The sequence below is a fragment of the Hoplias malabaricus genome, chromosome 12, assembly GCF_029633855.1.
Source record: "Hoplias malabaricus isolate fHopMal1 chromosome 12, fHopMal1.hap1, whole genome shotgun sequence".
Taxonomy (NCBI): Eukaryota; Metazoa; Chordata; class Actinopteri; order Characiformes; family Erythrinidae; genus Hoplias; species Hoplias malabaricus.
The window spans coordinates 23,856,294-23,874,879 of record NC_089811.1 but is presented as its reverse complement, the minus strand read 5'-3'; the positions used below and the strand labels follow the sequence as shown (position 1 = coordinate 23,874,879).

General features: G+C 38.5%; 1 long non-coding RNA gene across 1 annotated transcript in view; it reads right to left on the bottom strand.

Moving 5' to 3' along the window:
- Positions 1-12,719: 12,719 nt before the first annotated feature.
- The window catches only part of LOC136710754 (uncharacterized), an 84,358-nt gene continuing 78,491 nt past the window's right edge, over positions 12,720-18,586 (bottom strand). The window contains exon 3 of the long non-coding RNA XR_010804661.1: positions 12,720-12,798. This is a non-coding gene — a long non-coding RNA (uncharacterized lncRNA). The remainder of the gene's footprint in view (positions 12,799-18,586) is intronic.

Below are 18,586 nucleotides of genomic sequence, written 5' to 3'. Positions count from 1 at the left end.
CATCTCCTTGGACAGAGGAGGTGTGAAGAGGACCGCAGAAGGAGGAATTGTACTCCTGACAAGGTGGTTCAAAGTAAACAACAAGGTTTTACTTTTAATCTTTGAATATAGTCATTGCCCCCAAGGAGGAGCTGTTGTCTCCAGTCTGTCAATCAAGCTCAGCTAGCTTTGAGACTCACCCAAGTGTAATGGCTACACTGTAATCACCTAAAAGTGGCACAGAGCATCAATCCATATCCTTAGAGGACTCGTCAGTGGCGCACACAATGGAGGGGAACGTGTGCCAAATCAACAATAACACAGTGAACAGCGTGCTCGCAGGAGCTGATGGAATATAGAATAATGCATGGGGAGACTATGGGCTTTGAGCCGTGCGTTCCACAGAGCCTGCACAGGCTCCCGGAGAGTGTGTGGCAACCCAGCAAAACACAGAGGCGTCATTATGGGCTGCCGGGGGAAATTATCTCTTTGATAAGGCCTTTGATACTGTATTAAAAGAAAGGCAACTTGGCAAAAGCGCAGGCTGCTGCACAGTCTCATTAGCAGTCCAGAGTAACAGCACCTAGTCCTGCTGCCTTCTGTCCAACCAGCGAAAGCACAGAAGAAAGCAGATCGAGCTAAATCATCAAATGTGAACAACAGCAGCAAGGCAAAGAGGATGAGCATCATCAAGACGACAGGGATGGCAGGTCAGAAATGAAAGAATAACTGCTGCACATGGTCACCCTCGTCAGGGTGGCTTTCAAAAGGCCTGTTATTATTATTATTAGTAGTAGTAGTAGTAGTAGTAGTAGTAGGAGTAGTAGTAGTAGTAGTATTAGTAGTAGTAGTAGTAGTAGTAGTATTTTGGAAAGTTAAAAGTCATCTTCAAAGTTCTAAATTAGGAATTGGGTTGAAACATATAAATAAACATAATGAGAAAATATGGTTTACATACAGAAAGTGATATAAGTGACAAAAAACTAAAACAAAAACAGTAACAAAGGCACAGGAAGCTCCTTTAAAGGTTTCAAGCAGGATGTACCTAAATAAGATGCTATAATTAAACAGTGCATTTTTTGTCTCTTTCTCTGTCAATAAACATACATAATCAAACATGAAAAGGTAACATAAACATTACTGATGCTGTATGCTTTCATCCTGCACCCTGGACAAAAAAAGCTGCATCCTGGTGTGGCAGGGAGGGGTGCACTGGATTAGTTCAGTATGGAGCCTCCACCAAATATACACCTGTGAATACTCTGTGTCAATGTAGTATCGCTGAATGGTGCCAATGATCCAGCTCTATAGTATGGGCATGCAGCCAGATCAGTACTCCCTGGCCAATTCCATATGGCACTCTCTGTCCTGCTTTAATTGGGTAGCCCCAAAAAAGATTATCTATAAATGTTCAAAGTATTAAAACACAAAATGGTGAAAGTCTCCACAGCATTAATTAGGAGTAGGACCAGGTTTTGGAATAAGGTTAAGGGTAAAGGAACAATATGTAGTATTTTTACCTTACATTTACAGCTTCTAAATCATTGTGATGCTTCACTGACTGGTAATAGGGAGAACAGAGCATCTGTCATTGGGCTGGGCTCAGCACTGCAGAAATTGCACTGTGTAATGTATAAACAGAAGAGTAGGAAATCGCACCGTTGCCCTTCCCCCTTAATTTCTGAACATTGCAGTACGAGTGAATAACATGCAATTGTGCAACTGTAAATGGATCCCAGGAGCAAAAAATAACAAATCTCACCCAATCTCACAGTGTCTCTTTAGTTAGGAATTTAAGACATTTAGAAATTTAAAAATAATGTACTGGATATGTTGTTGTATAAGTTATATAAAAATACCATACAATGTACTGACAAACAAGTGTTACCATGTTATTTAAGACCAGGCACACCCCAATATGCTCCAATATGCTCATAAAATTTGCAATAATTTATGCATGTGAACATTTCTCATACTGTGAATCTAATGTAAATGTAATTTCTCATACTGCAAATCTAACATAAATGTACAATTTGCTTCCAGCATATACCATTTCTGAACAATTCAGCTAAAAGTGGCATGGTACAGCGGGGTTAACTGAGACAGTGGGACTAGTTTTAGTATTCTCTACATACGCAACAATTTGACAACATTATATGGGATGTCTATGATTATGGTTAAACACTGTTCTCTCTTGTTTGTTCATGTTCAGAACCTCAGTTTCTTTTAAGGTGGAATGATATGTTTGAGGAGAAAAATGACTGTTGTTTGTATGTGGCTGAAGTGTAACTTGTCTGTAAGCTTTTTTCACTGTTTGAATAACCACAGTAGAACTTAAGTTGCTTAATTTTGTAGTGCATTTGGTAATGCAGTTAGCAGTGTTCTGAATATGAAAACATTTCACCTAAAGTGATCTGAAACAGCAAAAATAAGTCAATATTACCCACCTGTGGAGCAGGAATAGAGCAATATCCTCATCTCAGTTTGTGCTTTTCAACATTGAGTTCTCTCTGTTGTCTAAAAACTCCATAAGCCTTTGCTCTACAATGAGAGAGAAAAGCTAGCATACCCGACTGAGACTGGGGTTTCATAAACACATTAGACTGGTTTAGAGCGCGCAAAGAAACTGGAGAGCTAGCAAATGTTGAGGAAACATCCCCTGAATTTTAGAATAACTGTTTTTTTTGTTTTTTGTTTTTTTTTAAATCGTTAATATCTCTTTTAAGCCTGTCAGCTTCAGTATATATTTTATATTCAGTTTAACCAATTGATGACCAAATTTAATCAATTAATCACCAATAGACATTGATGATAATGTGGTGTACCTTAACTTATGAAATGACTAAATTCAGCTTAATCTTCACCTTGACACTTTCAATAAGGTCTGTGACATTTTCAGTATTAGACAAATAAAAAGAGCAAAGAGCTCACCGTTGCCCTTTCTATCACTGTCCTAGACTCCTGACCACTGTTGAAGACTAGATGATAACTAATGCAAACAGATGAGCTACTGACTTTAAATCTACTAGGTGGGCCAGTGAGGTAAGTTTGTGTAATAAAGTGACCACTGAATGTGCACAGATTTTAAAATTCCAGCAGCACTACTGCATCTGATGCACTCGTGCCAGTGTAAAACACACATTATCATGCTACCACCACATTAGTGTCACTGTGGCACCTAAGTAATACCTGTCCTGTAGTGGTCCTGTGGAGATTCTAATCATTGAGGGGTGAAAGGAGGCTAAAAATAAAGGCAGAGCAACATAGGGATTACAGTCTTTAATTGTAGAACTGAAAAGTGCAACTATACGGTTAGTGGAGCATATTAAACAATGTTTTTTTGGACAATGAGTGTAGAAAGAAGAGGCTATTATAATGTTGTCTGGTTATGGTTCGTCTGGTAGTTTTCACTACAATAAATTAAATATAATTCAGTGTTGTTTGACCTGAATAAGCTAGAACCTACACACATCAAACTATATTCATCAAAATATTTCAGCAATTTCCTTCAGGATCAACAAAGTTTATGATAAGTAAAAATGAGTGTGACAAACTATGCTGGCTATAAAATTTGCACAGAAGAGCAAACAACAGTTGTTTTGTAATAAATATTGGAAACATGCAGATCTTTATCACTGGTTCTTCTGGAAAGCTTCTATGCATCATCTACTTGGACATTTTTACCTACTTTAAACTTTCACATTACATTTTACCCAATGTTAGATTGTGCTCAACTCTCCTTTACATCTTAGAAACATTAGCAAAAGTTTTACAGTTAAAAACAAAAGAAGAACACTTTAAAGGAATATCTATGATTGTGTGGAAACACAGTCCTAAGCTCTGCATGTTTAAGGCAGAAAAGTGTGTTTAAGGGGGATTTGTTTTTTATTATAAACGTGAACTATGCATTTAAAGTCCAGTTGAGTTCCCTAAAGGTACATTCTCTTCTCCAGGAGGAATTGTGTAAAATAAAAGAACATAATATACATCCTGGAGATGAAATTGGGTGTATGACATCAACGATTTTATTTACAAAATTTTTATAGAATATGGTGTAATTATGTTCCCCAACTAAAGTATATAATATGCATTCTTGAGGGTGCCAGCACAGTGACAGCAGAAGTCCCCCACCCCAACACAGTCACAGTCATTCTCTGAGAGTGTAGAAATCATATTTTTCTTCCCCAAGTCTAGTCCTCCTCTTTCAGAGCCAATAGGTTAGGACATGGTAACTTATGGTGCAGAAGGTTTGAAAATTGTTGTTAAAGCTGAGAGAGAGAGAGAGAGAGAGAGAGAGAGAGAGAGAGAGAGAGAGAGAGAGAGAGAGAGAGTAAGGCAGCCCTATTCAGTGTAATTAAACATTCGTTCCTGGATTTAGGGACCAGGGCAGAGACAGACGAGAGACCCCCTACGTTCCACACGCATCTGAACATGCTTACACACACACACACACACACACACTATCCTCCAGCCAGCCGCCATCTACCTGACAAGTGACAGTCCAATCTGATTAAACGGCGGATAGGGAGGGGCTTGGCGGCCTCCATGACAGGCCAAAAGTGATCACCATGGAGATACATAATTACAGCTGTCAACGCATCCTCCATCCTGCTGGCAGTGGCCCGTTAGCTCCCAGCAATAATGATAGACAAAGCTTAGCATGGTCTCGTCTGCCTCCAGTCACATTATTCGCTTCTCACGCTATTTAGGCAACAAGCAGCACTCATATGAATACACAACAGTGGCCTTCCACAACTTAGGAGACATTTTAATTGTTTTTTTTTTAATTAATATTATTAGTAGTAGTATTTTTAACTGGACTTCTTTCACTATGCTCTTCCTCTAGGCCTCTCCGCCCACCACCATCCACATCCCCACCTCACGTGGACAACCCACAAGCGCAAGTGTTATTACACAAAACTCCCGCTGTAGCATTAATTGAAGAAAGATATGGTGGGACAAAGGCGGTGGGGGGTAGAGCATGCCCATTATCACTTGTGCCTTCAACAGGTCTCACGTTTGAAAACTGCAAATTGCAAAAACTTGCAAGGGCAAAATGTTTGACATTATTTGATCTGCAACCATATGGTGAATACCTCCCTGAGAAAAAATAAATAAATAAACATATAAACAAACAAACAAAAAATAAAAGGACAGAAAGGGGGGCGGGGGATAAAATAGCACAAACAAATCCAGGAAATAATTATTTAAACTGTTCAATTATTCTTTTTTTTCTGTTTCTGAGGCAAATGTCAAGTGCTCAGAGCTGCAGCCTTTTAACTATTTTTTTAAAATCTTCTCCTTTACGAATGCCCTTGCCTGCTACGCTATATCTACTGCTGACAACAGACACGCTAAAGATGTTACACGTACCTCCTGCAGGACACTTGGGGGCAAGACAAGTTCACACTGAGAATACAAGAATGCTTTTTTCCCACTCACTCTGAAGGTTGATCTGAGTTTGCTTTTTTAATTAAGTTGGAGCCGGATACATATTAGCAAATTAGCCAGTTCTGTTTTTTTTTTTCCCCAATTCTAGAGTAATTAAAGAAGCTTGGTCACCTTATGGTTGTCTTCTGGGCCAATTAATGTGACCTAATATGACAAAGTTCATCAATGGTGATGTGTAACAAAAAAAATATATAAATGAATAAATAAATAAAGAGAGAAAGAAACAGAAATAGCAACTCTGCAACTCTGTGGTGTGAAAAGACTTGAAAATACAATGAGCACTAGACAGCACTTGGAAAGCTGATACAATAAGAAAGCAGTGCTTATCATATTGATCATTTGAAATAGTACAAAAACACATTTGATATTTTACTTTATGCTCTTTTTATATCATATCAAACATGATGTCTGCAACACATTCCAAATACAACATATATATTTTTCTAACAAAATCTAATAATCTGTTGGAGACAGAAGACACCTATTGATCCAGTTTAACAGCAGACTGTTATCCCATTCTACTATTAAACGTCTTCAGCTGTGCAACCATATGGGATGTTTGTTGTTATATTTTGAGTTTTGTAACATACCACATGTTTTCATTAGGACGCAGGTCTGAACTCAAAGCAGGCCTGTCGAGCATCCACTGTCTCTCAATGTGCAGTTATGTTACATAACTTACATAATATTGCTTGAGGTTGTCATGATAAAATAAGCAAGGATGTTCCTGAGAAAGTTGTTGTCTAGGAAACAGCAAATGAGTAACAACAAAGTTTTATACAGAAAAAGGAGATTCCAAAATATGTACTGTATTTATCTACCAAAGTTAATGGTGCCTTCACAGATATGAAGGTTACTCATGCTTTCAGCCCTAATAGACCCCTATACCATTGCAGACCCTGGATTTTTGGATGATCTTTTACTTCCTGGTAGGTTTGATGTCCACAGGTACACAAAACATTCATGAAAGCTTGACTTCTCAAGCCACAAAAATGCAACTGTGCATCAGTCCATTTTGTCAGCAGTATTTTTAAATGTCATTGACATATGGTTTCCACTGTACATAGTAAAGTCTTAACAAATATTTGTGAATACAGTAATTGAAAAGTGAAAAAAATATTTAAGCCCATGTGAATATATTGGCAAGCAGCAGACCAGAGGCTCGGCAGGAAAAAATCCTTCCATGGCTGAAGTGCTCTTCAGCAAAGCATCTAACCCCCAACTTGCTCTCTGTATGCTGTGGTTGGCAGCTTGCTGCTCTAGTTTTTTTTGTGTGTTTCTATTCACGGCCCCTAGTGTGAAAGGTAAAAAGTTTCTCACTAGTGTGTGTGTTTTTTGTGTTCACTACCAAACATGGGATAAATGTAATGCAATGTTAAATGTAATGTTTCCCAAAGGAGTAAATAAAGTAATTCTCTTTGCTACTCTTCTTTTTCAAAGAAGTATGAGAATGTCTAAGGAAGTGTTTTGTGAAGGACAAATGGTCATGGATATTCAGTGTGTCCTGGCCTTGAATTTTATACACACTTTTCAGATAATACATGACATCATTGCCATTATATTACAGAAATTATTATTTTTTAAAATATTTATTTAGTGATTTTATTCATTTCTTCATTCATTTGGCCAAAGTGGTGAAACTCAACACATTCTTGCTCACAAAGAAACTGGCCTCTCTGGGATGCTCCTTTGAAGCCAAACCACTATTGCATTCCTTTTTTTTAACATATTATTTTGCATAACATTCTACTTGTGTCTGTCTTAATGTTTTTGAAATGTATTGCAGGTGTAGTTTCAAAATGACCATAAATAATACAGCTAAGTTCCTGTTAAATATAAACATAATGTGTTTGCACAGTTTTTGTTTAAATGCAGGCCCATTTTTTCATATTTTTCATATACTGTCTCAACATTTTTGGAATTCAGGCTTGTAGGTTAGGATGGCATATCCTTTACTTATTCTTTGAGGCTTCACATGGACATTACACATATCAGAGCTCATTATAATACTCTTTAAAGATATTTATCAACACCTTTCTGCCATTTTTACAGAAACACAGTATCAGTATTAAGAAGAGTTTATTCTTCTTAATTGGAGAAGAAAAGTATCTTGGAAGAAGTGCATTTTGAAACAGTTTCAAAAGATCATGGAAAGCATGTCAAATTAAGAAGTAACTGTTTCTCTGCATGGAAAGCTGGAAATCAGTTGAGTTCCAGAGGGAGTGGGGAAGCGTGTGGAATGAGTTAGCCATGGATGTTATTGCAGCTGATCCTAAGCTCTACAGTGAGCCCCTGCTGAACTTCTACTATTAATTACATGTTTACTTAGAGCCGTTTGAGCCATAATGGGCTGGTGTGCCCCCCCATAGAGTTCCTCCCCTCCTTCAAATGTTCAAAGGACAAGATAAGAGAGGCAGAGGAAAAGAGACTGTCCACTTTGGGTCATGTTATCGCAAGACCAAGCCCTTTTTTGTACGCAGAGCTGTTTTCTTTAACTTTAACCGCTTTCTTACCAGAGGAAATGAAAGAGAAGTGACGAGTGCATGTGTGAGACAGGCTAAATTATATCAGACAAACGGGAAATTAACCATTTTCAGTGTGGCTCAGCTTGACCAGACGTCTTTCAACTGCCTCAGGAGAACGATCTTGGAAGTAAAAATGATATCATATTACAGCTGAAGGTACTGTAGAAGTGAAGAATGCCAGATTTTCCAGTGTGAAAAGACAGATCCTCATATTATCAAGAGTGACTGGTATTCTTATTATTCAGAAAGTATGCAGATAGCACTCCAGGCAGAATGGTGCAGCCAAATCACATCTATACTACATTTACTAATGAGTGTGAATACATTAGTGAATAACTGAGCATAAAGCATAGTGTAAAAGAAGTTAACACATAAGCCTGTGGCGATTGTTGGTGAAAACAATGCTATAGTAGAACATCTCTACTTTGCCAAAATGAACCTCTAGATTGAGAAGATTCATTTGTGTATATTAAAGTCTTTGAAAATTGCTCAGTAAACAAAGCGGTTCTACTACAGCGTGCCCCCCAAAACAATTGAAGGCATCATCATCTTCACAGAAGATTCATTTCAGCTATGTTCTGCTTGTGTGTTTATGAACTTCTACTGGTTTGAGATCATCCAAAGGTGTTTTGTCGCATTCAGGTCAAGCGACATACTTTGGCAAGTGAAGAATTTCACTTTTTTTAATCGTGTTAATGAAAGCTTTGATGAAAAATATTCCTATAGCTATTTTTCATAGAGTGAAGTTTTTCTCAAGAATGAAATAAAAAATATGCATTTGAAGATGAGAATTATGGCATAAGGTTGGGTACTTTTCAACAACTAATAAAATCTGAAAATCACAAAAAAATTAAAACAGGAAACTTTGTTTGCTGTTTTCAAGGCAAAGAGACAGGCCAGGTGGACTTGTGAAATAAAAAATACATTACACAAATACATGTCATTTGACTAGAAAATATGCATCAGGCTTCTTTTCTTTTTCTTTAGCAAACCTCAGTCTTTAAATTTTATTTCTATTTCTCACTAATGGTGTTTGTCTTAGAAGCAATCCTTAGAAGTTGACTTTATGCAACGTTAAGTGTTCTTCTGGGCACCCACTGAGATGCCAATATTTTATGATAGTTTATGATGCCAGATTTTCTAAGTTGGGAGCACTCAATCTGCACAAGTGCGCATAATTGGCAGGCTGTGCTTTGTCGTCTTTTGAGCATGTCCAATACGATTTAACATTAATGGTAGTGTGCCTTCTCTGATGATCAGTGTAAGTGTGTTTCTTCTTATGCTTAGCATCCAACTAATGGGTTTGTAACATCCTACTATATTATGTGAATTTTACAAAAAGCTTTCTCAATTTGTCAAGCAATTTCTTTTCATGACTAACTATCATGGACCAAACAGAGCTGGTAACAGGCCAAAAGTGAGAAAACTCGGGTCAACAGCAATGATATTTTGATGATATTGAACAGAGGGTAAGCCACTTTATTAACTTGACGCAAGCAGATTATTGTATAGTATATTTATTTTAAAATACAGTAATACCTTGACTTATAAGTTTAATTCATTCTGTGACCGAGCTCGTAACTCAATATGCTTGTATATCACCAAACAAACAGAGTATAAAAATAATAATACGTAATAAAAGAGAATGTAACAAAATAAACTGGTTCTATTAAGTGCATTTACCTCGAAGATCAGATGAAGATGCTGGTGGAGGTGGAGGAAGTTTTCCTTTTCATGCTCTATCGCTTAATTTACTCGCTACACCGTTAATGCTACAACTGAGATGCTTGCATGGCAAGACAGGGCCGTCACTAGAGATTAAAGTGGGGGGTAAGCTTTAACCAGTTGGGTTTGGGGTAATTGCCTCATAGCAGCAAATTTCTTTGACGAGGTTCAGATTAAGCAAAGCCACACGGAGCTAAGATAACATTAGTTCTATCTAAAGCAGATATGTAGTTCTTTGAGCTTCAGCCCCGACCTGCTGCTCTCAGCGCCATCGCAAAACAAAACGCTGTACGAGAGACTATGACTCCATTGGATGCACACAGAACAAATGGACAGATAAATCTGGCTGTTGATTGGCTAAATAAGGGGGCGACCAATGAAAATCGTGTTCTCTGTTCAGGAGCTGTCCAGAATCTGTCCCTCGCTCTGGCTGAGATAGAGCTGCATGTTTCTGTTTCAAACATCTAAGTGTGACCTCAATAAATAAATAAATAAATAATAAATGTAACAAAATGCGTCCCGTATCGGTTCAAAACAGAACGAATCTTTTAGTGTCTACACACGGGACGGTTGGCAAAACTGTGTGCATATTCTGTCAAGAAAGCAATACAGACCAATAGCCAGTGGCTAACTGGGTCAGAGAAACATTGTTGAAAATGCGGGTGCAATTTCAATATATACCTATGTTTGTGTGTGTTTTAATGAATATCTGGAGCCCTTTTCCTACATGCATGGTAAACCACAAATGTTTGAGAGTCTGGACTGTAAATCACAATGAGAGAACGATATGTACAATATGTAAATATGAGTTCAAGATTAGATGCACATGGTCTGTGATCATATTAAATCAAAATATAACATAAAATGGACATGTTCACTTGAAGCATATGCACTCATATTAAACATAGCCACATCATTATGACCACCTCTTTCTACATTTGCTGTCCATTATTAATTTAGAGACTGTAGTTCATCTGTTGCTCATTGTTTGCCTCCTTTCACCATGTTCTTGATGCTCTGAGCCTCCACAGGACCACCATAGAGCAGCACCAAACATAGACACATGTGTACATATCATTCGCTATTTATAGAAGAGTACATGGAAAATAGCTTTCACCAGAGGTGGGTGAACTTTGTAGATCTGTGTTTACACAAATTAGGACCAGTGTGTACCATAGTGACACAGGCCCTGCACCCAGCCCTGCAGAGCTGCGGGTGGACACAGGGAGGAAGTGGAAACGAGAGGAAACATTAACTCTTAAATAAAACACAGGAAACAAGGTTAACTGCCACTCCTTCCACTTAAAGCCATTGGCAAGGGCTATTTTTTGCCTAATTATCCTTGGTTAACAGGATTAATTACTGCACCTTCTTTTCTTTTCTCTCTTTCTCTCCCAGCCACCGGCTAATAAATCTACAGCCACAGCTCACAGACTGGGAATGTCATGCTAATTAGCATAACAAGTCACAAAATCATTACGGCCCTAAATTGCTTACAGAGACAAACAACATCTAAGGCCTACAGGATGTAGTCTGGGATTTAGGAGGGCTGTTTAATTGAATAAAAATGTTGCGGGGGCTCACACACAGGCAAAGCGATTGAAGGAGGAGGGGCCAGGTGGCTGACTGACAGGGAGCGTTCAGAGCTCGTCAGTCACACCCACTCCAGACGAGAGGCCCCTGCAGTTGCAGATGGAGAAAGAGCTGTGTGTTAGTACAAGGATGTGTATGTGTGTGTTCTTACCTCTTGTTGTAGTCATGTGTTGACACAGTGCTTGGATGGGTCCAGTGCAGAGGAAAGAGAAAACAGCAGCTCATCACCATGCAGTTCAATCTGTGTTGATGACATAAGAATATATATATCACTTCATAACAATGGGCTAACATTCTATTATACACTCCATATTTTGCTGACATTTTGAGTAAAACGTTTTTAAATTATTAATTTAAACAATTAATTACACACTATATAGCATTAGCATGCACACAAACATAAATAACTCAAACAATATCTTGGTTAGAAGATACACAGAAGGGTAAATATTTGAGTTCTGAAATCCTGTTGTACTCCAGCCATTGCAATTAGCCATAACATTATGACCACCTCCTTGTCCATTCCCTCTGCTCCACTGGCCATAAAGCAGCAATTGTAGTTCTACAATTACAGACTGTAGTCCATCTGTTGCTCTACATAAATGGTTCCCCCACTTTCACACTGTTTATCAATAGTTAGGACCACCAGAGAGTAGGTAAAATTTGGCAGGTGTTCAGTGTGGATTCTTAGTGCTGCAGTGACCACTGCAGTGGTGGTGGGTTAGTGTGTGTTGTGATGGTAAGAGGGGATCAGACACAGCAGTGCTGCTCGACTTTTTAAAGCCTGAATTGTCACTGTTAAACTGAGATTGACATAGTGTTTAAAAACTTATGCAGCACTGCTGCATCATCCTTTTTTTGGTTTAACTGCATCAACTGAATGTTAACTATAAATACTGTACTCCCATGAGGAGTAGTTTGGACATAGTAAGATCAATCAATTTTGTTTATTTTCATTTATTTTAATGTTAAGTAAACAAGTATATATTTACTGCTAAGTTATTATCTAAGAAGCCCATTATTTTTGCATAATACTGTATACATCTGAACTTACATTATTTGAAAATGCCAGCAGATCTTCATATTTTATAATTTTATAAATAGATCAGGTTTGATACATGCACCAAGGGTTCAAAATAAATGAATACAGAAGATAAACTATTTATTAAGTATCTTATCTACAATCACACTTTATCATAAACTGTGTCTATTATCTGTCTAATATATCATCACATTTTATCATAGAATGTATCCCAATTACAAGTTTATTTCTGGTTCATTCTAAATGGTAAATCCTACCCAGTAGTTTATAGGTATGTTTTATATGTCTAATTATTGCATTTAGAATGAAATTTTATTTAGAAATCATTAAAAGTATTAATATGCTATGTTTAAGATCAGTAGTAACATACTAGTAAATATGCAAGCTCATATAAGTCATACCTTCTATTTTCTCCTGATTAAGGCCAAGACAGAGAGGCAGATGTCTGTGCCTGATCGACAGCTTCATTCTCTTACAGTAGACCTGCACACATGGTTGCTTATTAAAACTTGCAGCCCTTCTGTGTTTTTAATTATGCTTTATTCAGCCAACCATTTAGCCCCTTTATCATGTTTTCACTGTGTACAGTATATATTGAGGGCTTGTAACTGTGGAATTTATGTCTGAAAAAGCATGCATTTTTATGAATAAGTAAAACTAATGCTTTTTCAAAGTCATCACCTACATGTAGGACTCTAGGGGTGGATGATATGGCCCTAAAATATCATCATGATATTTCAGGGTATTTTTGATAAACTGAAACTGAAAAATATTTTATTAATTTTAAGAATGTAATATAGCAACAAACTAAATGCTTAAATGTTATTTTAGTATAAATGTAACAGTTTCAAACATATAAAAATATCTGTAAATGTCAGGACTGAGGGTTGACTGACGGGAGGCGGACGCACACGCTAAAACACAGTGACTTTATTTACAACAAAATATAACAAACAAAGAAAGACAGACTAGCAAAAACAAAGCAAGGAACAGCAGAAACCAATGACTACGGAGGATACGAAGCGAGCAACAGCAGAGACAGACAGACTTGGGAGCAACACGAAAGCGGTGGAGAGCAACAGAAACAGACAGTCTTGGTAGCAATACAATGACGGGGGAACTGCAGCGACAGCCAGAGTAGACTGAGCAAAACGAAAGGTGGAATATTCGACAAACAAGAAGTGACACATGGGAACTTAACATAACACAGACAAGGGACACCTGGAACAGATAACGAGGGGGCAGGATTACAAAAGAGACACTGATGAGGAGGAGGAACAAAGGCGGGACAAGGGCAGAGTCAGGAACAATAACAAAGAGCCATGTGCTATGTGAGCACATGGTGGGAACAACAGACAAGACAGTAAACAAAAGTAAATGAACAAGATTCAGATTTTGTATAAAATAATGTAACAAGAAATTGACCACAAAACTAAAGTGCAAAAAGTGAATATAGATAACAGAAAACTTAAACAATTATGCAAAATAAAAATGCCCTTAAAACCTCACAGTAAATAAACAAATACAAAATAGATGCTAGGCTAGAGTTAGTGTCGTCTGTCTGCTTGGGTTAGAGCTAACACTAACCACCAAGTTTTCCAGCATTTTTGACTTTCGTCGTACTGAACTAGGTGCTTCTGCTTGAAGTGGTGAAACAGATTAGTAGTTTCCTCCTTTTGTTGTTACGTTCTTCTTGCATATCTTAAATATTACCATGTTTTTAGTAAGCTTTATACTTTATAACCAAACCATCTCTACATAAACGACTAAATGACTCCCCAATGAACATACGCCATATTATGACTGCACATAAATAAGTCAGAATATCTATATCATCACAATATCAATTTTTTTTATCATTTGAAAATGTAAAATGATATTATCTTGAATGGTATGATATGGCACAGCCCTATAGGGCACCTTTAAGAAGAAAATATGGATCGACCACTAATTTTGCATTATGGATTCACTGGTTGTTGTGGCCAGTAAATAAAATTAATTTTGTGCACTGTACATATTGTGAGCCCTGGCTCCTTTCATTGTCTTCTTGAAGAAGTCTGAGTCAGTAAGTTGCTCTACAATTAACTAACCATTTCTAATCAAAACACTCTGAATGATCTTGTTTATCTCTCAGTGACTGAATTATGCAGACGTTTCAATGAAATATCAGTGGAAATTCTATGTACAACAATGAGCCCCATTATAGGGACATCTATAGTATCACATCATGAAGAAAGCTGAGCTTTTGGTGTGGGTGTTTCTGCTGGTGCTTCTCAGTGTGAGACATGGTTATAGTTGTTGAAAGAGCCTGTGCCAAATTTAACATTCCAAAGTGCGGGGGTGAGAACGGCGCCATTGGCAGCAGCCAACCAGTTTAGCCCCGGCCTCCGCCGCTTGCCTGCTTTCACTAACCTGTCTTGACAAGTAACCAGATTAACGTAGTCTTCCATCAGTGCAGGGGAGCAGAAAGAGCAGATGGAGTGTTCGGCTCATGCACCCCGCCCCTCCTAGCACCCCCACCCCACCCCAAGCTCACTGGCACAATGCTTAGCATGCACAATGGCTGGGGCCTGAGCCTACTGCAATCAGTGTACTATCAGCAAATTGCTGCTAACAGCTTTGCATGATGCTGTTGAGGGAATAGCATGGCTCCGTCTTCAAATGCCCATATACTTCCATTCTATTTCCAAAAATGATTGTGGAAAAAAAAAGAAACAAGCACATTGAAACTGGGGACCATGCCAGGCCATTTTTATCCAAACACCCACCTCCTTAAAGGATACCAGAGAAGAAGCGATTAGCCAAAATCCTGACAATTTCACAATATCAAATTAAAGCTGCATGCGTGTGTGTGAGAGCGTACACATTTCCTCATTAGAGCTACTAAACAAGAAAGAAAGGCACACAGACACAGCAAAAAGGAAGTAATTGAACGAATAATTTTAGAGCTGGGAAAAAAAAATAACCTGGGGGTGGGGGGTGTGGGTGCTGAAGGCGGGGGGATTGAATTGCGATTTATAACACTTGTCATCTGCTGGGAAAAACTGAGCTTGTCTTTTTTACAGTTTCTCTGCTAAATATCACTAACTTTGCTCAAAGTGAGCAGATGGGCCTGCTAATTAGCTCAGTTCAAGCCGCAAGTTTGTTTATAAAGAGAGAATGGGGATCCAGACATCTTGACACATTTTATTAACATATCATACCTTAAAGCTCTGCCTCGGAATACCCAGAAGGCATTTCACTTTGCACGTGTGACACGCAAACACATACTATACATACAACGTATACATACACATACACCCATACAGAGAGAAGTAAAAACACTCCAGCTACCGAGCACTGAATATGACTTGCTATGTATATGTATAGGTACACAGCTTGGGCACATCTGGCCAAATTATTAGTGAGAAAAGAGCCCAAAAACACTAATATTGTCAACATTTTGTGAACACCTGCTCATCCAAATCTCTTTTGAAAATAAACAGAATGAATACATATTTAGTCCCCCTTTTCTGCAGTGACAGCCTCTACTTCCCCCCGCCAACCCCCCCCCCTCCACACACACACACACACACACATACACATACACACACACACACACAATGTTTGAACAGTGCTTGAACAGTGCTGTGAGGATTTGGTGACATTCAGCCACAATAACAAGATCAGGGGTTGATGCTGGTGATTAGTTCTGGATCACAAACACCTCTCCAGCTGATCCTGAGGTATTGGATGGTGCTCCAGCTCTCAGTTCTACTGCTCCACATCCCAATCCTGGAGGGGGGTTTACATCCTTTTATATCCCATGCGTGACATTTAACATGGAGGCCTTAAGCTCATGTGCAGCTGCTCAAGGGACTGCTATTCCGTTTTATGTTTTTCTGTGGACAGCAACATACATTCCCCTGTATTTACTCATATATATATCTACAAATTGTGAGCATATAGTATATTCATATAGAGTTTACCTGTACTGCTTACATAAATCTCAGTTTATCAGTGCTGCTCATACACATATACATACAAATGCCAACAAATTTATTTACACATCAGCAGTGTGATATATATAGGAATAGAACAAGTTAATTTATTTTTAACGCCAATTATTCATTTTACAAAATAATTTATATATATATATATATATATATATATATATATATATATTGTGTGTGTGTGTGTGTGTGTGTGTGTGTGTGTAATGCACAGTGAGAAAAGATGGCGGGATTCCTGAACACGATCAGATGTGTGTGTCACCCAGGACCCCCACTGAGCCTCCAACCAGCCCTCAAACTCTCCAGCTCTGACCACAGCAGTCACCCCAGTGGCTCAAACACACGGACAAAAACGCACTGTACTTAAAATGGACCTATGAAGCTGCAGAGAAGAAAAAAAACATTGAAACAGGATAAGCAGTGAAGGAGATGAATCAGTGTTCCAGAGGAGCGGTGCCATAGACCTCGTTAAACATCAACTGCTCCCACACATACCTCTCCCTCGACTCTTTCATAAACCCCCCCCCCCCCTTCTATCTTGATCATTTGTCTTTCACTTTTTCTGTTCCCTTGCTTTACCTCTTTTTCTGTCCCATTCCTCCTCCTCTTCTGTCTTCTGTTTTATCTTTTATCTCTCCCTCTCCATGTCACCCTTTTCTCTTCATTTGTATTTACCACTCTCTCTTTCTATCTCTATCCCTATCTGAACTTTATCTCCCACTTTCTCTGTTTAGACTTACCAATCTCCTCTTTTTTTTTTCGGTGCCTCTCATTTACTTTTATTAATCTCTCTGTATCCTCTCCTTTTTGGTTATCTCTTTTTGTCTCTCCCAATGTATGCCACGCTCCTATCTCTCTCTCTCTCTCTCTCTCTCTCTCTCTCTCTCTCTCTCTCTCTCTCTCAGCATCTGGCAGGTGTGTGTAACAATTCACACTCTCCTCTCTCAGGATGTGTGGTCAGAGACCGAGGCTGCTGACATCCAGTACAGTGAAGCCCACTGAACAGCTGGACCTCAGGAACGCCAGACCACAGACAGAAGAGAGCACTGAAAACACATGCTCATATTAAAGGCAGCAAAAGTAGGGTAAAAGTGTTCTCATAAAAATATAAAACTAAGCAGTAGAACATCCGCACATACACGCACAGAGTTAAATATATATACAAACAAACATGGTATTAATGCACGCAACAAATGGCCATAACTCTGACAAATTGGATTGGGATGATCGCTATGGTTACAGCACACATGTGGGTGTATGAGCTGTACATTATTACAGCATTTTGGCTGCAGAAGGTTCCAGGAAATATAAAAAAAAACCCTACTACAGTTTTACCATCGATGTTTGTTTTCATTTTGTGAGATCAATAAAATCCACGCATCCATTTCCTTCCGAGATGAAACACGCCAGTGAACTTGTAAACAAGTCAGAATTATTAAATACTTTTAAAAACTCCGATCAATAGTCTGCCTTCTGAAACCAATCAATAAATTCTACAAAAAAGCTAGTGGTTTGAAGGTATGTGAAATAGTGTTTGTTTTTTCCCCTTCTGCCAGATGCTGACAGCTATGCCTGCAGCACATTGCAGTGAAAAAAATACAACACTACTTTTATTATGGAAAAATAACATTTTACAAACATTTTACAAAACTGTGAAAAACATTTGATGAATAAGAAAAAAAAATACTAAATGCAGGAATCTGAGAAGTCTATAGATTTTAAAGGAAGTATGACAAGGCCCTTGAAAGCAATGAAATATAACCAAAAATGTTCATATCAATACAGAGAGAGGAATGAACAAAGCAGAACGGATTGTTTTGAGCAGATGAAGCAGTTTCCTCCTCATCCTCATGCTCCACGCTGGATTCCCGGTAGCAGGAGCAGCAGGGCTGAGTATGCACGGCTGTGGAGGGAGGTTGCTGGGGAAGGGCCAGCCACAGGCAGCCTGCAGGCATGGCCCTGTTCCAAACCCTACACCGCATAAGTGTGCACCAGGGGAAAGCCTGCCAATGAAGGGGGGACTTCTGCAATTACAGCAGCACTACAGCCAGCCCACCAAAAAAAAAAAAATACATATTCTCAATCTCCACCACTGCCGCAGGTTACATTAAATCTTAAACGAATTAAAAACACACACCCCCACACTCAACACTCCCTACACATCTCAGGTCATCTATCTGAATCTGTTTAAATTCAGATAGATAAATTTGTCAAATTAAAAATACACAGCATTGCATGTCAGAGTAGCAGAGTAGTTCAGTCAAAATTGCAGATTTCAA